Genomic DNA, 19,577 nt, shown 5'->3' with positions numbered 1-19,577 from the left:
ACAACCAGGTGAATCAAAACATTATAAACTTTTATTTGAAACAAAAATGTATCTGAAAATCAAACAAAAAGACAAAGTTACAAGACTGTGTACTTGGAGAACATTCTATGTTCAATACAAGTTAAGCTAAGTCAACAGCCTTTTGGCTTAATGTTGATAACCACAATAAATAAATAAATAAATAAATAGAAAATGACTAATTCCTCCTTTGAAAAATAAAAATCATGGTTACAGTTAGGCACTTACAATGTAAGTGAATGGAGCCAATTTTGTGAAGGTTTAAAGGCAGAAATATAAAACTTATAATTTTATAAACGCACTTACAGTAATCCCTCTTTCAAAATGTGTTTTTTGAGCTGTAAAATTATTTAAATTTGAATTTTTATGTAATTTTATGGTTGTAGTGTTTACAACGTCATGGCAACAAGTTGTAAAATTGGATATAACTTTATGGGAAAAAGGTTAGCAAGTCATTTTATCACACTAAAACCATCACTTCCATTGACAGTGCCTCAATGTAATAATATTTTTTTATGGTAATCACCATTATGACACAAATGCTGTCAATTGAGCTTAATTTGTATTGAAGATTACGTTTTTCTATGACCAAGGTTGCAAACACAACAGACACCTTCCTTGGCCAGGCAGATTTTTTTATTTCTTATACCTTTTCTTTCATGGAAACCTGTTTCTAAAGCACACTGAGGGCCAATATCTTAATCTGCAGGCGTCTTGTCACTCTCAATGTGTCTCAGCTTGACTGCTGAGAAAATTTCAAACCACTGGGCCTGCTGGCTAACACATTATTTGATATACCTCCACACTTTTATATACTCGCACACAGAACAGAGAGAGCACCAATGGTGAAGATAAATACATCTTGGGTGTTTTACAAATTCAGAATAACCTGATTTATTTGCTGATATGGAGTGCTGAATGAAGTAAATGAGCAAAAAATGTGCAATTACTATCCATAGCAACATCCTCAAGAGTCAGATCTTTACTATGTTTCTTCACATTGCCACGGCAACAGGCACAAGTCCACCTGGATGAGGTGGGCTGGTGCTGATGGAGGAATGTAGAGGGAAGAGATGTTTTTGGGGTGGGTGTTTGTATCAAGTCTCACTGTTTCACACATCAGATGAGCCCTCGTGTCAGACAAAGACAGAGTTTCCTTGCGTAACTTTAATGTTAAACTTTAATTAAACAGCAGCGTTCACACCTCTAGTATCGAGTGCTCTGCCTAAGAACAGGCAGTCTCACAAGCCGATTCGCACCAGTTGTCCACAGGCAGAGTAACCCCCCAGTCTGCCATTAAAGCTATTTAGAACCAGACAGACATACCTCTTTAAAGCATTGTGTGTAATGATGCTACTCATCCTATCCAGCAGTGAGGGCAAATGGTACCCTTGCATTCAAACAAATGAAAAATGACAATGTACTTGCATGTTGCATCAAATATGCTTTGGTAAACCAAAAGGCAGGCAATGAAAGGAATCTTAAAGTACCAAATCTTAAAGTAGTTCACCCTAAACTGAAAATTTTGTCATTACTTACAAAAAATAATTTTTATGCAGCTCTTGTCCTTGCAAATACAGTTCATAGTGACCATAGCAAAAAAAATTTTTTTATAAATAAATATATATATATATTTGAAGCTTGGCAGGCATTTATTATTATTAAATTTTTTTGGTATAGAAAAGAGCAGAAGGAAGGTTCTTCGATGATATATCGCTCTTTATGTTTCATGGAAGACATAAAATACGGCATATGGGTTTGAAATAATCTAAGGGTGAGTAAATAATGATGACTTTATTTTTGGGTAAACCAGGCCTATTCCATTATTGTCTTTGAATCAAATATTATGTGTATACATGCTGTATTTTACAGGTTATGTGTAACTTTCTTTGTGTCTGTCAGTGGTCTGAGCTCGACTTAAGAGTTAGTTTGATTTTAAATATCTTTGTAGAAAAAAACATGCCTTGTGACAATAATACTAGCAAGTATCCCTAGAAATGACATCAGACAGACAGCCTGTCAAGATTAGTGTGTGTGCGCGTGTGTGCGTGTGTGCGTGCGTGCGCGTGTGTCCACTGAGAAATTACCCTACGATTTGGGAGAGTTCCACATGCATCCGTGTGAAATCAATCCATGCCTAACAGGGATCGGAGAAGCAGATCAGAGCCTCTGTAGCGGTTTCTAAATTGCACAAAGCTGCCGCCCAGCCTGAGATGAATGTGAAATTGGTAAGGTATAGCAGGCCTTGAGGAACATTACTGAATAGAGTATCAGACCATTTTAAAATGTGAAATGAGGATGCAGTGAGGGACTCGTGGCCTTATAGATTTAAAACAAGTTAATGTAATTCCTTTGAAAAGGAGGAAAAAGTCCCCTATTATTTTTGAGGGATAATTTGAGGATTTACAAGACAAGACCTAAAGCTCTCACCCCATTCAATTGCAGGTGTTCTTATAAGCAGTACAGCCAGATCACTCAAACAACTTTAAGCTTCAAATTTGACAAACACTATAAAAGCTATGTTACAAAAACAAATCTGCACAGGCTTAGAAGTACAAAGGTTTGTGCCGCGGACAGTGCCGGCTTTACTCTTTTACATGCCAAGGCATTTTCTAGCCTCTGCACTTCATGAAAACATCTCCAGCTTTTAAATGCATCACCCCATAGAGAAAGCAAGAGAACATGTGTACAAGGACTCCTGCTGAGTGCAGTGTCCCTCTGTGACCTTCACAACTGTCTTGGTCCTCCCTGGGTGGAATTCCTCTCGCTTTGATGTTAAGCCTCAGGGTGGGACTCTCACAGGATTCCCAATCACATAATTAATGCTAAATCAGTCAAAAACAAAGCATTTCAGGCAAAAACAACTATGCTTTCAGTAGCAAAGAAAAGAAAAAGAAAAACATCCTGCATAACAAGCAGGGTAAATAATAATCCCTGCTCATTATATAATGAACAGAATAAACTACTTATGTAAAAATACATTTATTGGCACAACTGTTTTAGATACAGTATTATGGATGGATGGATGGATGGATGGATATTCAAAGTATCTTCCCTAACACTGCAAATGTGACACACATGGCAAGTCCCCATTCATTGCAGGATATGTGAACCATGCTACAGGTAAACATCTGGCAATAAATCATGTAACATCTGGAGGCACAACACACAGAACTCATAAATAAAGCTTGTGTTAATTCGGCAACTCTATTAAACAGCTGAGTTGACAGATCAGCTCAGAGAGTGAATAGATCATTTGAGTCATTCAAACATACTTAAAACAAGTAGACTTTTTCTCGTACAATGATGATTAGTCAAACAGTTGCCGCAGGCTGATTACACCATGTATGTCATGCATGTCATGTTCAGAGAATGCATTAAATATGCAAATGAAAATACAGCAAATCTGCAAAAACAAATCATAGCAGTTTCGGTGCATAATGTATTAAATATTAAACGCTTCAGATTTCATGAAAGACGAGATGAAATCTGAGTCACATCAAGAGGTCTTTTGTGAGAATAAGCAAAAAGCTTACAAATAAGACACAGGTTTTTAGTGTCTCTAATTCATAGAAGAAGAAAAAGGCATACAGGTACACAACAGGTTCAAAGCACCTGCTACTCTTGTTCCGGCAAATAAAGACCTTTTAACCAAATTCTAATGAATTTAGATGAAGACCCTTTCAACCAGATTCAAATCAGCAAAAACACAGAGCCAGCTTGAATCATCTCTATGAAGAACATTTTAATTGGATGGATTTACTAATAGTGATTTACTCTAATCCTAAAGCAGCTTACCTTAATCAACGGCCAACAGCGTAACATGTATTTGTATTCAGGGATAGTAGAGAAACCTGTCTGTTTGCTGGTATACAGTGGAGTGGAAAGCAACTGATTATCAATAAGGACTCAGAAATAAGGACAAATGCTGACTAAGGATACCATCCCTCAGTGCACTATTGGCCTTGCTCCTTATTTAGAGGACATTCAAATTAAATCTCAGATTTTCAAGGTTCCTGATGGTTAATGAACCAGTTTGACACTTATTGCGCTGGATTAAAACAGAGTAACTTGGAAGCTATCCACAAATGCATAGCAACTTGCATTGACCATAATCGCCCACTAAAGTGATTTCAAATGCAAAAAGACAATCTATTGACCCTGTGTTTGTTCTTTGACCTAAACAGGGTGTTAATTAACAATCCTGTATTTCTTGTCTACAAAACTGAGACTTACAGAACAGAACTGAGGAGAAAGTGAGGGCAGATTGATTCAGTTTGCTGATGAATTGCACCATACCATTATGCTAGAGATTTTTTCCAAAGGCATCGGCATTAGGGAAACATCTATATATAACAATTAACCTTGCAGCCATCAGTTCCGCATAATGCACAGTGGTGGTGACATTTAGTGACCATACTATGTAACCGTATACTCCAACCAGAGACCAGCACTAGGCTTGTGTCGAAGGATGGCCCAGAACAGAATGGGCAAGAGGCAGGAATGGAGAAACAGCCTATTTCTTTGTTAAACACCTTACACCCTGTCTTCACCAGAAGCGTCAAAAGCAAATAAATCCCAAAATAATCAATGAAGCTGTCGACATTGGAAGTGTCCGTTGTGGTGTATCATGTAGCGCTGAGAGTAAACAGATATCCTGTTCTATTGCTGATCCGATGCAGAGCTACTTCAGCCATTTTATTATATCGACCGTCTGGAATAAAATGATTTTACTTACCAAATATCATATATCTGAATTGTTTTGGTATATTTTGTTCGTTACATATTTAAATGAATTCTGACTGCTACATTAAAGCTAGCTTGTGATGTTTCTCTGGTCTACTAATTTAAATAATAATTTGTTCTTATCACATTTATATGCAGTTTTAACTACAATAACATTACAATATAATTTCATAATATGTAAGTGTTTATACCAGTGGATTTCTGTTCAAAAGTAAATTAGGATATAGGTTATTTTCCCATTTGTCCATGCTATCTAAATGTCATAAGATGCTCTCTAAGACAGGTGGCTTGTGTCAAATTTTATGTTTTGAGTTCTCAAACTTACAGTGTGTGTTTTTTTATAGTACAGCAACTTCTTAAATGTCAAAAGATCATGGAAAGTTGGATTTCTCATGTCATGACACCTATAATGTCTTTAATTCATAAACAAAAGGAAAACAGTTATAGCATGTGTATACCAGAGAACCATCTTGAATGGTCTTGATATGGTTCATGTGAACTGCACAGTTCAGAGTTGATATGAATACAGTGTGTCCTAACTTGTGGAAGTGAACTGCTATGGATGATGTATAATTAGCATCTTCACATGATCCATATCACACTCATAATAGTATAATGCTTTTCTCATGGCTGTTTGTCTCTGAATATATTCCCTTTGAATAGCAGCTCACATTCTTTGCATCTCCTGCGCAGATAGGTGCAAGTGCATTTCAGACATTTTTTCTCTCTCTCTCAGTAGCAATTAATCGTAGGATTACATCACACTACAGGTGAAAAAACATAACTATATTGTTAAGTGTCAAGCGGCAAAAATTTTAGAGTATTATCTATATTGTGGTTATCCAAAACATCATTGCATGGTAGCAAATGCACATTCTTATCAGCTAAGAAAGAAGCCTGTTTTTTTTTTGGCTTGGATACAGAGCAAAGATAATACTATTTTGTATGGATGTGCCCGAAGCCAGGTACCTTATTCAGAAAGGCATGAATAATGACTTCAAATCGAATAACGGATTCATCCGAATAACATAAAAAATATTTGTATAACTGATTATCCAAGAAGCATGAGGATAAAGTAACATTTTAAATAAACATATACAAAATTACAACAAATTTATGGATATGTGCAGACAATATTTCTAAAGTGTAAACCTTATGAACGAGTAGTACTGTAACGTATGACCTTGTCTTGTTTTACTGTTTCCCCTTTTGTTTTCCATTTGTGTCACTTTTGTTACTCCATAGTCTTCACTTTTGACCCGTCTGTAACTCCACAGTCTTGTTAGCCCTCGTGTTCATTGTTCATTGTTTTCACCTGTCCTCGTTAAGTTTCCCATTGGTTTCTGTTCATCACCTTATCATGTTATTTTGAGTTCTGTTTGTTCATTGGTCCTTTCTTGTATTTATACCCTGCCTGTTTGTTCAGTCACTGTCGATCGTTGTTTGTTATGGAAAGTTTGTTTAAAGCCTGCTCTGTGGTCACTTCCCGAGTTCCTTGTTTATGTTTATTTCCCCATCGTGGGTTTTCCTTTGTGTTTGTTTATTTAATAAAGTTACTGCTTGTGGATCCTCAACCTTTGTCTCCCTCGTTGTCCTACCGCTATTCGTGACAAGTACATTCATAAGTGTGATTTCAGATCATATGGGAGTGGTCTCGACACGACTTGTGCTCTGGAGCTTGTCAAGTGTAATATTAACTAAGATACATTAACAATGTTAAATATCACACAATTAACATGTGATTCCCATGTATTTATTTATAGCCTAAACCCGAGTGTAATGTTAAATTCCTGACACGAAGTGATGAATTCACGTCAGAGCTTGTTTTTCTGTCTCTTAAAGTTGACCACATGTATATCCACATAAGTGTTATGAATGCAGACGGAGGCAGACAAGGAGTTTGGATCTAAGTGCAGGTTTAATTAAAACAACGGTGGAAATAAACAGACAAGAACAAATGAAACTACCACAATGGGCAAAATGAAAACAAAACACGAAAATACAGGAACTGGGAACGCAGGAAGACAGGCATGGAAGCGAACATCAACATTCAACAAACGACAAGGTAAGGGAGGAACAGGCAGGGTTTAAATACACAGACACATGAGGATACAAACAAGAGTCAGGTGTGTACAATGACAGAGTGGAACATGGTGACGGTGACACGGAAAACGCGGGGCAGACAACCAGGGATAGTGACATAACCCCCCCTCAAAGGAGTGGCTTCCAGATGCTCCTCAGAAACAAAAAGAAAAAGGGAATACTCAAAAGAAACAAAAATCGTCCAAGGAGTGAGAGGGGGGAGCAAACAGACAGACCAAGGGAGCACAAGGGCAAACAGACAGACCAAGGGAGTACAAGGGCAAACAGACAGACCAAGGGAGTACAAGGGGCAAACAGACAGACCAAGGGAGCACAAGGGCAAACAGACAGACCAAGGGAGTACAAGGGGCAAACAGACAGACCAAGGGAACACAGGGGGCAAACAGACAGACCAAAGGGGCACAAGACAGGCCGTCCAAGGGGGCACAGAGGGCAGACAGGCAGTCCAAGGAGGCACAGGGGGCGTGATCATCCAAGAGCCAGCGCCAGTGGTCATGCCCGTCCTAGAGCCAGCGCCTCTCCAGCCCCCTAGGGTTCCGCCTCCCGAGTCTCTCGAGCTTTCCAGAGCTCTGCCTCCCGAGTCTCTCGAGCCTTCCAGAGCTCCGCCTCCCGAGCTTTCCAGAGCTCCACCTCCCGAGTCTCTCGAGCCTTCCAGGGCTCCACCTCCCAAGCCTCTCGAGCCTTCCAGGGCTCCGTCTCCCAAGCCTCCCGAGCTTTCCAGAGCTCCGCCCTCCGAGCTTCCCAGAGCTCCGCCTCTCAAGCCTCTCGAGCCTTCCAGGGCTACGCCTCTCAAGCCTCTCAGGGCTCCGCCTCTCAAGCCTCTCGAGCCTCCCAGGGCTCCGCCTCTCAAGCCTCTCGAGCCTTCCAGGGCTCCGCCTCTCAAGCCTTCCAGGGCTCCGCCCCTCAAGCCCCTCGAGCCTTCCAGGGCTCCGCCCCTCAAGCCTCTCGAGCCTACCAGGGCACTGCCCCTCAAGCCTCTCGGGCCTTCCAGGGCTCCGCCTCCAGAGCCTCCTACGGCTCCGCCTCTTGAGCCACCCGAGCCTCCGACGGCTCCGCCCTCAGAGCTTCCCGAGCCTCCTACGGCTCTGCCTCCCGAACCTCCTACGGCTCCGCCTCTCAAGCCTCTCGAGCCTCCCAGGGCTCCGCCTCTCAAGCCTCCCAGGGCTCCGCCTCTCAAGCCTTCCAGGGCTCCGCCTCTCAAGCCTTCCAGGGCTCCGCCCCTCAAGCCTCTCGAGCCTTCCAGGGCTCCGCCCCTCAAGCCTCTCGAGCCTACCAGGGCTCCGCCCCTCAAGCCTCTCAAGCCTTCCAGGGCACTGCCCCTCAAGCCTCTCGGGCCTTCCAGGGCTCCGCCTCCAGAGCCTCCTACAGCTCCGCCTCTTGAGCCACCCGAGCCTCCGACGGCTCCGCCCTCAGAGCTTCCCGAGCCTCCTACGGCTCCGCCTCCCGAACCTCCTACGGCTCCGCCTCCCGAGCCACCCGAGCCTCACGGCTCCGCCCTCAGAGCTTCCCGAGCCTCCTACGGCTCCGCCTCCCGAACCTCCTACGGCTCCGCCTCCCGAGCCTCCTAGGGCTCTTCTCCCCGAGCCTCCTGCGGCTCCGCCTCCAGAGCCTCTTGGGGCTCTGCCTCCAGAGCCATCCTCGGCTCCACCTCCTAGGCCTTCCTCTGAGCCTCCTGAGCCTCCCTCAGCTCCGCCTCCTGAGCCTCCCTCAGCCCCGCCTCCTGAGCCTCCTGGGGCTCTGCCTCCAGAGCCATCCTCGGCTCCACCTCCTAGGCCTTCCTCTGAGCCTCCTGAGCCTCCCTCAGCTCCGCCTCCTGAGCCTCCCTCAGCCCCGCCTCCTGAGCCTCCCTCAGCTCCGCCTCCTGAGCCCCCAGAGCCTCCCTCAGCTCCGCCTCCTGAGCTCACAGAGCCTCCCCCAGCTCTGCCTCCGGGGCCTCCTACGGTTCCGCTTCCAGAGCCTCCTACAGCTCCTCTTCCAGAGCCTCCTATGGCTCCGCCTCTCGAGCCACTCAAGCCTTCGACGGCTCCGCCTTCAGAGCCTCCCGAGCCTCCTACGGCTCCGCCTCTCGAGCCACTCAAGCCTTCGACGGCTCCACCCTCAGAGCCTCCTACGTCTCTGCCCCCAGAGAATCCAGAGCCTTCCTGGTCTCCGTTCCTAAAGCCTCCCACGGCGCCGCCTACCTCGGCTCCGCCTCCTGAGCCTCCTTCAGCTCCACCTCCTGAGCCTCCCTCAGCTCCGCCTTCTGGGCCTTCTGAGCCATCACCTCCCTCGGCTCCGCCTCAGAGGTCCTCCTGGGCTCCACCTCACGCGGCTCCGCCGGCCTCCCTTGTGGCCACTCCATCTCCCAGGCCACCAAAGCCGGCCTCTGTCCAGTGGTCTCCTCCTAGGCCTCCTGCATCTACCCGGTGGCCAGCTCCCAGACCATCGAAACCTGTCCCTTTGTGCCCCCGTGGACTGTTTAATTTCCCCTTGTTGCCCCCCTTGGACTTCCTGCCTGCCCTCTGTGCCCCTTGGACTGCCCCCCTGCTCATGTGCCCCCCCTGGTCTGTCTGTCTGCCCCCGGTGCCATCATGTTGTTTTCTATGGTTTTTGTCTTGGGTTTTGTTTTCTCGTTTTTGGATCGTCTGGGATCCGATCCTTAGAGGGGGGCTATGTAACGTATGACCTTGTCCTGTTTTACTGTTTCCCTTTTGTCTTCCATTTTGATACTTTCGTCACTCCATAGTTTTCACTTTTGAACCTTCTGTACCTCCATAGTCTTGTTAGCCATTGTGTTCATTGTTCTCACCTGTCCTCGTTAGTTTCCCATTGGTTTCTGTTCATCACCTCATCATGTCATTTTGAGTTCTGGTTGTTCATTGGTCCTGTCTTGTATTTATACCCTGCCTGTTTGTTCAGTCCCTGTCGATCGTTGAATGTTAGTAATGTTTGTTGGTATGTTTGTTAAGCCTGCTCTGTGTTTCCTTCCCGAGTTCCCTGCTTATGTTTATTTCCCCATCGTGGGTTTTCCTTTGTGTTTGTTTAGTTAAATAAAGTTACTGCTTGTGGATCCTCAACCTTCGTCTGCCTTGTTGTCTGCCAAGCATTACAATAAGTAATTATCTGGTTAAGACTTTATTGCAAATATTTTTTTTTTTTTTTATAAAAATAAATGCTCCAGAAAAATGTAAATGCTCAATAGAGTATTCATCTATTATGAATATTCCTCCTTAAAATGAGGAAACTGACACATGCTCCAACTTTTTTATTCTTCTTCTTTTAACTGTGCTAAATTTGAGAATGTTCTTGAGCTCTGGAAAGGCGCTATATACATTTTATATAATTATTATTAGCCTATTATTATTAATAATTATTATTATTTACCTAAATAATGGTGTCCTAGCCTAAAATTCCTGATAGATTTATGGAACTTTTTTTTTAGGCTATATTGATTTTATTTTCATTTTTTGAATTTATTATAAATTTTTCACCGCAAAATGTGTGCTTGACATTTCACATTTTGCTGGACACCTCTTGCCTTAAGAATAATTTTGTTATACATGCAGACAAATGAAAATTATGTTTCATGCAGATATTAATATCTGAAATATCAGGAGAAACCACAACATATTCAACAGTTAATGTAGCCTACAAATTCAGCTTCATCTGGTAAGAAAATGAAGAATAGAATATTTTTTTAAATAATAATTGTATAATGATAATACTAATATTAATAATAATAATAGTTATTATTATTATTATTATTATTAATATGATTATCAGACTACTATTATAACAAGATATATACAAGGCATATTTTATTAATAGAAACTATAATTGTAAGAGTACATTTAAAAATGGGCGTTTCATTTAGTTTTGATACACTTCCGGTTTAAGCCCTGCTTAACCCAGTTCTATCCAAATACGGAGACAGATATAGATAATGTTGTCATGTGAAGAAATACAGGTACAAATACAGATAATGTCTTTGTTGCACACACCTACTATTTTGAATGATTAGTTACTCATAGAAAAATTGGTTTCATCAAAATGTTGCAATAGGCTACCTGTTCAAGTAAAAATAAATGTTCTCCTTATGTGTTAAAGGTCTACCATTCATTTGAACATTATTTTAAATCAAGAAAGAACTTTAGAATAACTTGGATGTTATATACTGTAAATATGCTGTATATATTTATTTTTTAGGATATACAGTATATTATTATTGATGAGTCAAGAGCTCAAGAAAATTCTTTTTTATAATTTATTTATTTATTTTTTTTGGCTTAAATCTCCCACCCTTACTATAGATCACACCATCTAATATGTCTGACTGACATCAAATGGGTGGGATGTGTAATATGCAGGATGCCAATAGAAGTTCAGTAGATGTTTGTTGGGGCTGTTTTTCCACTGAACAAATAGGGCAAGTGGAGGCAGGAGTGGGCTGAGATCAGGTACTGAGCCCAGGGAGCAAATTGCCCTCTTGTAATTCCCCTGCCTCATAAACCATCAGCAGAAAGACCTAGGCAAGAAGAGCTTCTCTATTTCTGAAGCTCTTTGCTAGTACTTCTCAGCAGGCTGTTCACCTAAACAAGCCTCATCCCTAAACGCCATACACCACTACCTATTATTTGTCCAGCAGCCCAATGGAAGAATGAGTCCAACATATTCATGTACCTTCTTTATCCCAGAAGCATTGTACAGAATTACATGCATGTATTTGACAGATGCAAAAGCAACTTATAGTGCATTCATATTATACATTCTATCATTACATATATTTCCTGGGAATTTAACCGGTGACCTTCCCTAATTTTTCCCAACCCTGGTACATCAGTGCAGCATGCAACAGAAATGTTATGTTCTGCAAGGCTCCTAACGGGCCCAGGACATTGCCATTCTCTTTCTCAAACCATTGCACAAAAGCGGGCTAATCCAAAGACAACGGCGGTCTAATCCGCACAAAACAGTGATTCTGAGGTAAGACAAAACAGCGAGCTGGTTGAGAGTCTAAGCTGCCATACAGCAGAGCTAATCCTGAGATTTGATACAGAGATGGGAAAGACTGATAAACATCCACAGCTAATGAGAATACAAAAACCTCCTTCTCATACACCACCCTGTGTGTGTATCTGTATGCATCAGAACCAGACAGCCAAAGAGAAAAAACAGGTTTAAAGAGACAAAACACACTTACTGAGTGACAGAAAACTACTGTTTGAGTCAGAAAGAGCAAACATGTACTTTGAAATGGGCTCAAACAAGTTCTCCATTCTTAGATACATTGTTTATATATACCATTGACATCACTTGCAGAAACAAAAATTGCAAGACACACACAGATAGAAAATGCAAAGTGGATGACAGCTGCAGCAAATGAGTGGCAACCTGTCTGCAGTTGACTGGGAAGAATGGCAGCAGTCCATTACTGAGGCTAATGAGAGTGTGAAAGAAATCAGCTCTGTGCCCATCCAACATACTGTCAAGCCACCTCCACCAATAGCACGTAAAGGGCAGGGTTTAGCTGTGCAGACAGAGGCCATATGAATCCAGTTCCATACTGTTCCTGAACTTACTATACAAAAATGCCTACATTTTCACTAGGGGTGTAACGGTTCTAAGTAAAAAAACAAACCACACGGTTCACCACCCACGGTTCAGTAAGCATTCGCTCTGTGGTTCATCTCTAGTTTAAAAACATATCTGGATCATACACTTTGCAAAGAAAAGTAAATAAAGCACCAAATAGACTCTGTAGATGGACACACTCACCTGTGTTTCACATGGGTCAACTCTCTATAGGGAGAAGTTGTCCTATTATCTGTAAGTATGTTAATCAGTTGATGACATCACAGTTCTGCATGCATTAGTGTGAAGTTGAAAAGAGCAAGCTGAGAAAACAAGCCGCAAGATAGAAGCCCCTGCATCATTCAAGTCTCCTGTCTGGGAACTTTTTATTTTTAGGGTCAATCAAAACAGCAATGGTCCAAAAATGTTTACAATACAGGCTCTGTTTGCAGATATTGTGTGACGCGAGTGCCGTATACTGGTAATAAATCAATGTTTAATTATTTATTTACACTGACATCACCTGGAAATATATAGTGCGTGGTGCGCACAGAGCCGCAGGTGAGCCCGAAACTGCACACAGACACAATCCCTTCTGTCTTTAAACAGGCACTCGCTGCTAGTTCGGACAGACATGAAACAAGAACTAAAGTGCTCGGGGTGTTCATTGCCAAGGTTATGCTGCCCTTACTCCAAAGATGTGGTATTTCCGCATATGATTAAAACACTCATTTTGCATTACGACATCCCTTCTAGCATACATTTTAACAGCAAGTTTATTCCTTCTATAGTGATGTACAACTTCTGAATGTTGAATATGTTGAGAGGATTATGAAATGCACTTTATGCTGATGCATGTAGCATAAATTCAGGTATTAAGTTAAATGTTGAGTTAGTAATTATATATATACACATGTATATATTAGTTAAGGACACTAACGAAAATTAACCATGGTTTTACTCTGTAGTAGCCATATAGTAACCATGGTTTTACTATTGTAATATGGTAGTAGCCATACTGAAGTAACAATGACTGCTGTCACCATTGTTTTATTGGCAGAAATCATAGTTTTGATACAATTAACCATTATTTTAAAATAGTAATACTATAGTTTCCATATAGTAACCTTGATTTGACTGTAGTATTGTAGCCATGACAGTAACCATGTTAATTTTGTGGTTACTATGATTTTACTACAAATACCATGGTTAAACTAAGGTTACTGTTGTAAAACCATAGTGAGGGCAAATCTCTTGAAGTGGTTATTAATTTTTGATTTGGCAATAATATAAATTTTTCTGTACATAACAAATACCAAACCGTACCGAAACCGTGACTCTAAAATCATGATACAAACCGAACCATGATCAATTTGAACTGTTACACCTCTAATTTTCACCTACCTCATCCAAAATGACACTGCATAGCATTAGGGAACTACTGCAGATAGAGAGCTGATGTAGCCATAACTAATAGGTTGAATGATGCAATATAAATGTTAAACCACTATTTTAGGTCTAATACAAATTTCTAAGATATGTTTGTGCTTTGAGTATCCTTCAGTATTTCAATTCCCTGACTATACAGCGAAAACGAAACACTTATTTCATCTCATACTATAATAACCTGCTAAAAATGCCAGCTTAGATCAGCAGGAATTCCCATGACACATACTGTTTCATGCTGGTTAGTGCTGGTCTAGAAGGTGGACAACAATCAAGGCAGTCTTGCACCTGTTTACACCAGACACAAGCTGTGAAGCGCGACAAAAGCAAATAACTCCAATTGTAATCAATGATGCTGTCTACACCAGATGCGAATGTCGGGTTGATCGCATCGAACCATGCTGTGGCAATCGTTAATACCCCCCAATTACCACAGGAAAATGCTGACTAGCTGATGGCACCATAACACACATAGTTCCAAGCCCTTAAATTAAAATTTCCATTCTGGCCCAGGCTGGTTTATGTTGGTTAGTGCTGGTCTAGCTGGTGGACCATAATAGCCATGCTGCAGAATTTCTGGTGAAACTGGTTGACCAAGGAAGTCTTTCTGGTTTAGTAAGTAAAACAGCCTAGTATAGACACCAGCACACCACTAGCCCATGCAGGGGATTAGAATCCAAAACACATAATATGCTTGTGACCATCCTGGCATAGAAAAAAAAAATTACAAAATGCTGTAAAACATGCTGTAAAATGTAATTTGCTGTAAAAAGAAATTATGATCTAAACATTAATTTTCTTGATAAAAACAAATATGATCATACCTGGTCACATGTGCATGTAAAATGGCTAAAAATAGCATTTTAGCTTAGCGTAAAGCTGACAATTCACACAAGGTTTATTTCTATTTCTTCTATTCCAAACTTACTTCAAACGTACTCCTCTGTCTGCTCGTATGAATATAACACTTCATAAGAAAGTGTTTCACCACTGTTCAAATGCACATTGCATCGCATCATTTATGTATACATTTTTCCATTTGAAAGGATTAAATATTAAATGAAAAAAAAATGCAATGTAATCTCTTCAGTAATCAAAATACTTTTTGAATATAACTGTATTCTAAATATCAATTATTTAAATTGTAACTGTAGTGGAATACAGTTACTTATACTTTGTATTTTAAATACGTAATCCAGTTACATTTATTCCATTACTCCCCAACTCTGTATATACTGTAAATATATATTTAAGCAATATCACACAAGCAAGAGTGCGATATGGCCCTACATCAGGGCTGAGTGCTATTGGTACTCACAGCAGTGCTGATTTAAGGCCATATAGCATGATTGTGAGTGTGATATTGCTTATATACAACAGTTCAAAGAACAAGTAAATAATTATTTTTTTGGAAGAAATGAGTACGGTCATAAAAACGCATTTGTCCTTGGAATTACTTTATTACGTGACGGTTCAGAATCTGCAGTTGCTGGTTTAAACCAAATGATGCATCCAAGCCTTCGTTAGTAATTAAAAAAGAATAGTATAGAAAATAGTAATAGAAATAGTATCACAGCTTGTGCAGTTTCTAACAAGTTATTGGATAAACAAGGTTGTGTGTGTGTGTGTGTGTGTGTGTGTGTGTGTGTGTGTGCATGTGAGTGAGTGAGTGAGAGAGAGAGAGAGAGAGAGAGAGAGAGAGAGAGAGAGACAGAGAGAGAGCGAGACGGAGCGTGTGCGATCACCTGTTGCCACACCCAAGCAGAGATGATATCAGCTTACAGATCAGCTTTCTCAGTGAAAAAAATAGCATACAAGCAGGGGTATTTCTCCCTATTTTGCAGTAGCCAGTGCGCAAGAGTGGATCACAATAGAAACCGTAATGTACTCCGCCATTTTAAACAGCACCCATTGTGTAATTAATAAGTCTGTTGTATCTCTCAGCTGTGATGAGCCATAATGCTGAAGTTGTTCATTTAAAGCTGTTTAATTGAGCTATTTCCTAGCTTTAGTAGTAGTAATACAAGCAATCATTAAGGGCCATTGTATGTAGACGAGGAATGACTTCACATCACCTAACTGGCTCACATTACACACAAAAATGATCTTTTGCCACCACCTGCTGGCTAACATATGTAACGTCCCAAAAAAAATAGACAAACAGGAACTCAACACATATGCACTGCTTTTAAACTTTAGTTTAGAACGGCACGAACACAAGCGGAGTGATACACACACAGTGAAGTGTCAGAGTGCTGATTGTGTCCATGTAACGTCTCTCGTCCAATCAGATTCGAGGACTAGAACTAACTGTTGTGTAATATATATAATGTGAGGCACGGTAATTCAGAATCAAAGTCAGTATCAGTGAGACGGTACACACAACGTAGGATTTTGTATCTCTTAAAGTATTGCAGAGTGAATTCTTGTGGTCTATTCAGCTGTTCGTGGTGAGACTAGTGTAAAGTATACTCTATAAGAGAGAAAGTCTTCAAAGCACATTCCCAGACACAAATGGCCCTAAGCTCACTGGAGCTCAACAGTATTAGTGTTCACCCTGACTAAGAAGGACCCCGAGTGCTATCGATTGGGAGACAAGCCGGTCCTTGGTGGCCAGGGTTGACAGAAATACCTGTAATAACAGCCTGTGAGGTACAAGATACTTATGAGTTTAATATCCACAGTAAACTCGTATTGATACAGTGCCTGTCCATTGCTTTCAAGAGATTTTCCCATAATTTAAATTAATGGCCAGTCTATCTGCAATATATAATGGTTGTTAGCTAGCACAATTGAAATGCATGTTCTATCTATTTCTATCTATCTAGAGTCCATAGCAGCCCGAAATATGCCATGCACAGCATCTCATCTAAGATTCCACAATGTTAACTTTATAATTCACTTTAGAGTTACTATTGTCTACCAATTAATTGAAATCAATGAACAGGACAACTTTTAAAAAATGCCTCCTTTTGTGTTCCACAAAGTAATATGGGTTTGCAACAACATGAGGATGAGTAATGCATATGATTACTAAGTCTTCGTTTTTGTGTGAACTAATCAGTTAAGATGACAATATAATGAAAATTATATTGAATGTTCCCATCTCCATTAGTGGTCTGATTTTCTTGTTAAATGAAATTGAGAAAATAGAATAAAAAAGATCTTCTTTACTCCAATAGAAAACAGAGAAATAGACCAATAACAGGACATGAATACAGGTTCTAACTAAGTTTAGTATATTTACATTGGGTTTCAAAAGTCTGAGATGAAAGTTTGGAATTCAAAATCTAATTTAAAACTGGAAGTAAACAGTTTTAGTATTTTTAAAAATTGTAAACATGAAATGTAATGACATAAATAAAGAATAAATGCATACATACTTCTGTGTTATTTCTACATTGCTAATCAAATGGAAAAAAAAAGTCTCAAAACAAGCAAACATTCTCAAATCATTCCAGGATAACATGAATCATCAGATTTTGAACAAATTTTGATTGGACAGCATGCTGTCATTAAATCAAAAGAGGGACGTACCAAATACCAAGAAATTATTTTTTAATTTAATAGAGTTATTTTTCAATTAAACTTTTCACTCAAATTGTTATGCTTATAGGCTATTATTATTATTATTATTATTCTTATTATTATTATTATTATAATTAGAAAAAAAAGCAACATAGGAACATTTTCAATAGTGGTCTCAGGCCCCATCACTGAATGTCTTAATTCACAAAATTAAACAACAACAAAAATAATAATGATAATAGTAAAAAATTAAAATAATAATTAAATTAAATTAAATATAAGATTTCTTCACATTTACATTTACATTTATGCATTTGGCAGACGCTTTTATCCAAAGCGACTTACAGTGCACTTATTACAGGGACAATCCCCCTGGAGCAACCTGGAGTTAAGTGCCTTGCTCAAGGACACCATGTTGGTGGCTGTGGGGCTTGAACCAGTGTCCTTCTGATTACCAGATTACCAGTTATGTGCTTAGACCACTACACCACCACCACTCTTCACTTGAAAGATCTCCCTGTCTCTTTTTCTTTGATTTTGAAACACAGAAGTTGTGGCTGAGATCAATGCTCTGTCACGTCTCTCTTTCTTTTTGATGGCTGCAAGACAAGAATTCAGAGAATTCTTTTATGTAAATAAAATACCTGGAAGGTATGGACAACTCTCTGCTTTACATGTGTGCATCAATGTGATGAGACGCATGCACACACAACCCCATATACAGTATTCATGCATGCGTGCATTCTTGTGAATACAGAACAAGGCAATTTCCCCTAAGGCTAAAACTGGGCTCATTTAATGTCAAATACATATTCTCACATAGATTCCCTTGTGAAGAGACCAGCTTAGACCAGTATGAAATTTTATGTTGCTCCAGGCTAGTTTATGCTGATTAGTGCTTCTGAAAGGGTCAGGGCTGGGCTAGCACTGGCCAGATAGCCCCTGCTGGTACATGGCAAAACAATGCCATTCTGGTGGCAAAATGTATATTTCTCCATTGACGGCCAGTCAAAAGTGGTAGTGTATTGTAACCAAATGCATTGTTGTGCAACCGAAATATAAATCACATAAATGTAATTAAAGTATTGCCAAATTTTTCCCAGTAATTTAATACAAAAAATGTTTTGGGATTGCTCTAAAAGTGTAAAAAGGCATTATATTTGTACCAGTCTGCTGCCGTTTACGCCGCAGATCGTGCTCCAATACGATAGTCTCTACTGAAGGGTTTAAAACTTTACACATTCTTGCGGGGCCATTAGCCAATCATCATTGTCATAACATCATTTTCCAACAGCTTCAAGAATTGTAATTAATTAGTCACATGACATGGATCAGATGACTGGCTCAAAAAATGTCTATGCCCCGTAACTGAGTGTCCATGATTAAAGATGGCAGAGTTTGAATTGCGTACTTCATGGAGCACAAGCATGCAAAAAGCAATGCATGCTGGTAAGATGCTATCCTTGCCTTTTCAGCAAGGCTGCAATCTACTTCATCACCCATAAACATCTACAGTTGCACTCTAAAGCTGGCATCACACTACCTGACTTTTGCAGTGAATTTTAGGTAATTAACATATTCACCAGCCAGATGGAGGGAGACAAAGTGCGCATTACGGTCTGTGAGCAGGAAGTCGTTAACCACTTGACCGTTGGGACTCCCTGCTGAGTTAATGGCTTTGAAAAGTGAAACTCTGAAAATGAAAAAAATCATTCTGTCACCGGGGTGGACCCTTATGTTCTCCTCAAGTGTCCAGTGGGTTTCTTCTTTTTCTGAGGAACTGATAAAACATCAAGCTGATCTGAACGTCAGCTGTATACGTCACAAACGCTTGTAATCTAAAGTGATTCTGTCACCAAGCATTTTCCCTGCATTTTTATTGATATCAAAATGACATCAGAAAGCAGAGACAAAACAGTCTGTTTTAATTGAATGTAATTTCTTTACTCAATGAAAGTTGCATATGGACATATGCTTTCTATGGCAAGCCGCGAGGGGATAAATATACAATCATGCACTTTCAAAAGGAAAAGCTACTCCATGAATCGCTTGCCCTAAGGGTGTTTTCACACCTGGCTCACTTGGAGCATTTGTTTATAACCTGGTATGTTTTCTCCCTTGGTTTCATTCATATAGGCATACATGAACATGGCAATCATACTTGTCATTTCGGTGAGCTCTATGTG

The 19,577-nt window shown here is 40.3% G+C and overlaps 1 protein-coding gene across 1 annotated transcript in view; it reads right to left on the bottom strand.

Annotated features, from left to right (window-relative positions):
• Nucleotides 1–19,577, bottom strand: part of LOC127650708 (CUB and sushi domain-containing protein 2-like) — a 467,844-nt gene that overhangs the window by 354,278 nt on the left and 93,989 nt on the right. The gene's annotated exons all lie outside the window — the stretch shown is intronic.

This window comes from Xyrauchen texanus, chromosome 10 (assembly GCF_025860055.1).
Source record: "Xyrauchen texanus isolate HMW12.3.18 chromosome 10, RBS_HiC_50CHRs, whole genome shotgun sequence".
Lineage (NCBI taxonomy): Eukaryota > Metazoa > Chordata > Actinopteri > Cypriniformes > Catostomidae > Xyrauchen > Xyrauchen texanus.
This window is presented reverse-complemented; position numbering and strand designations above follow the sequence as displayed.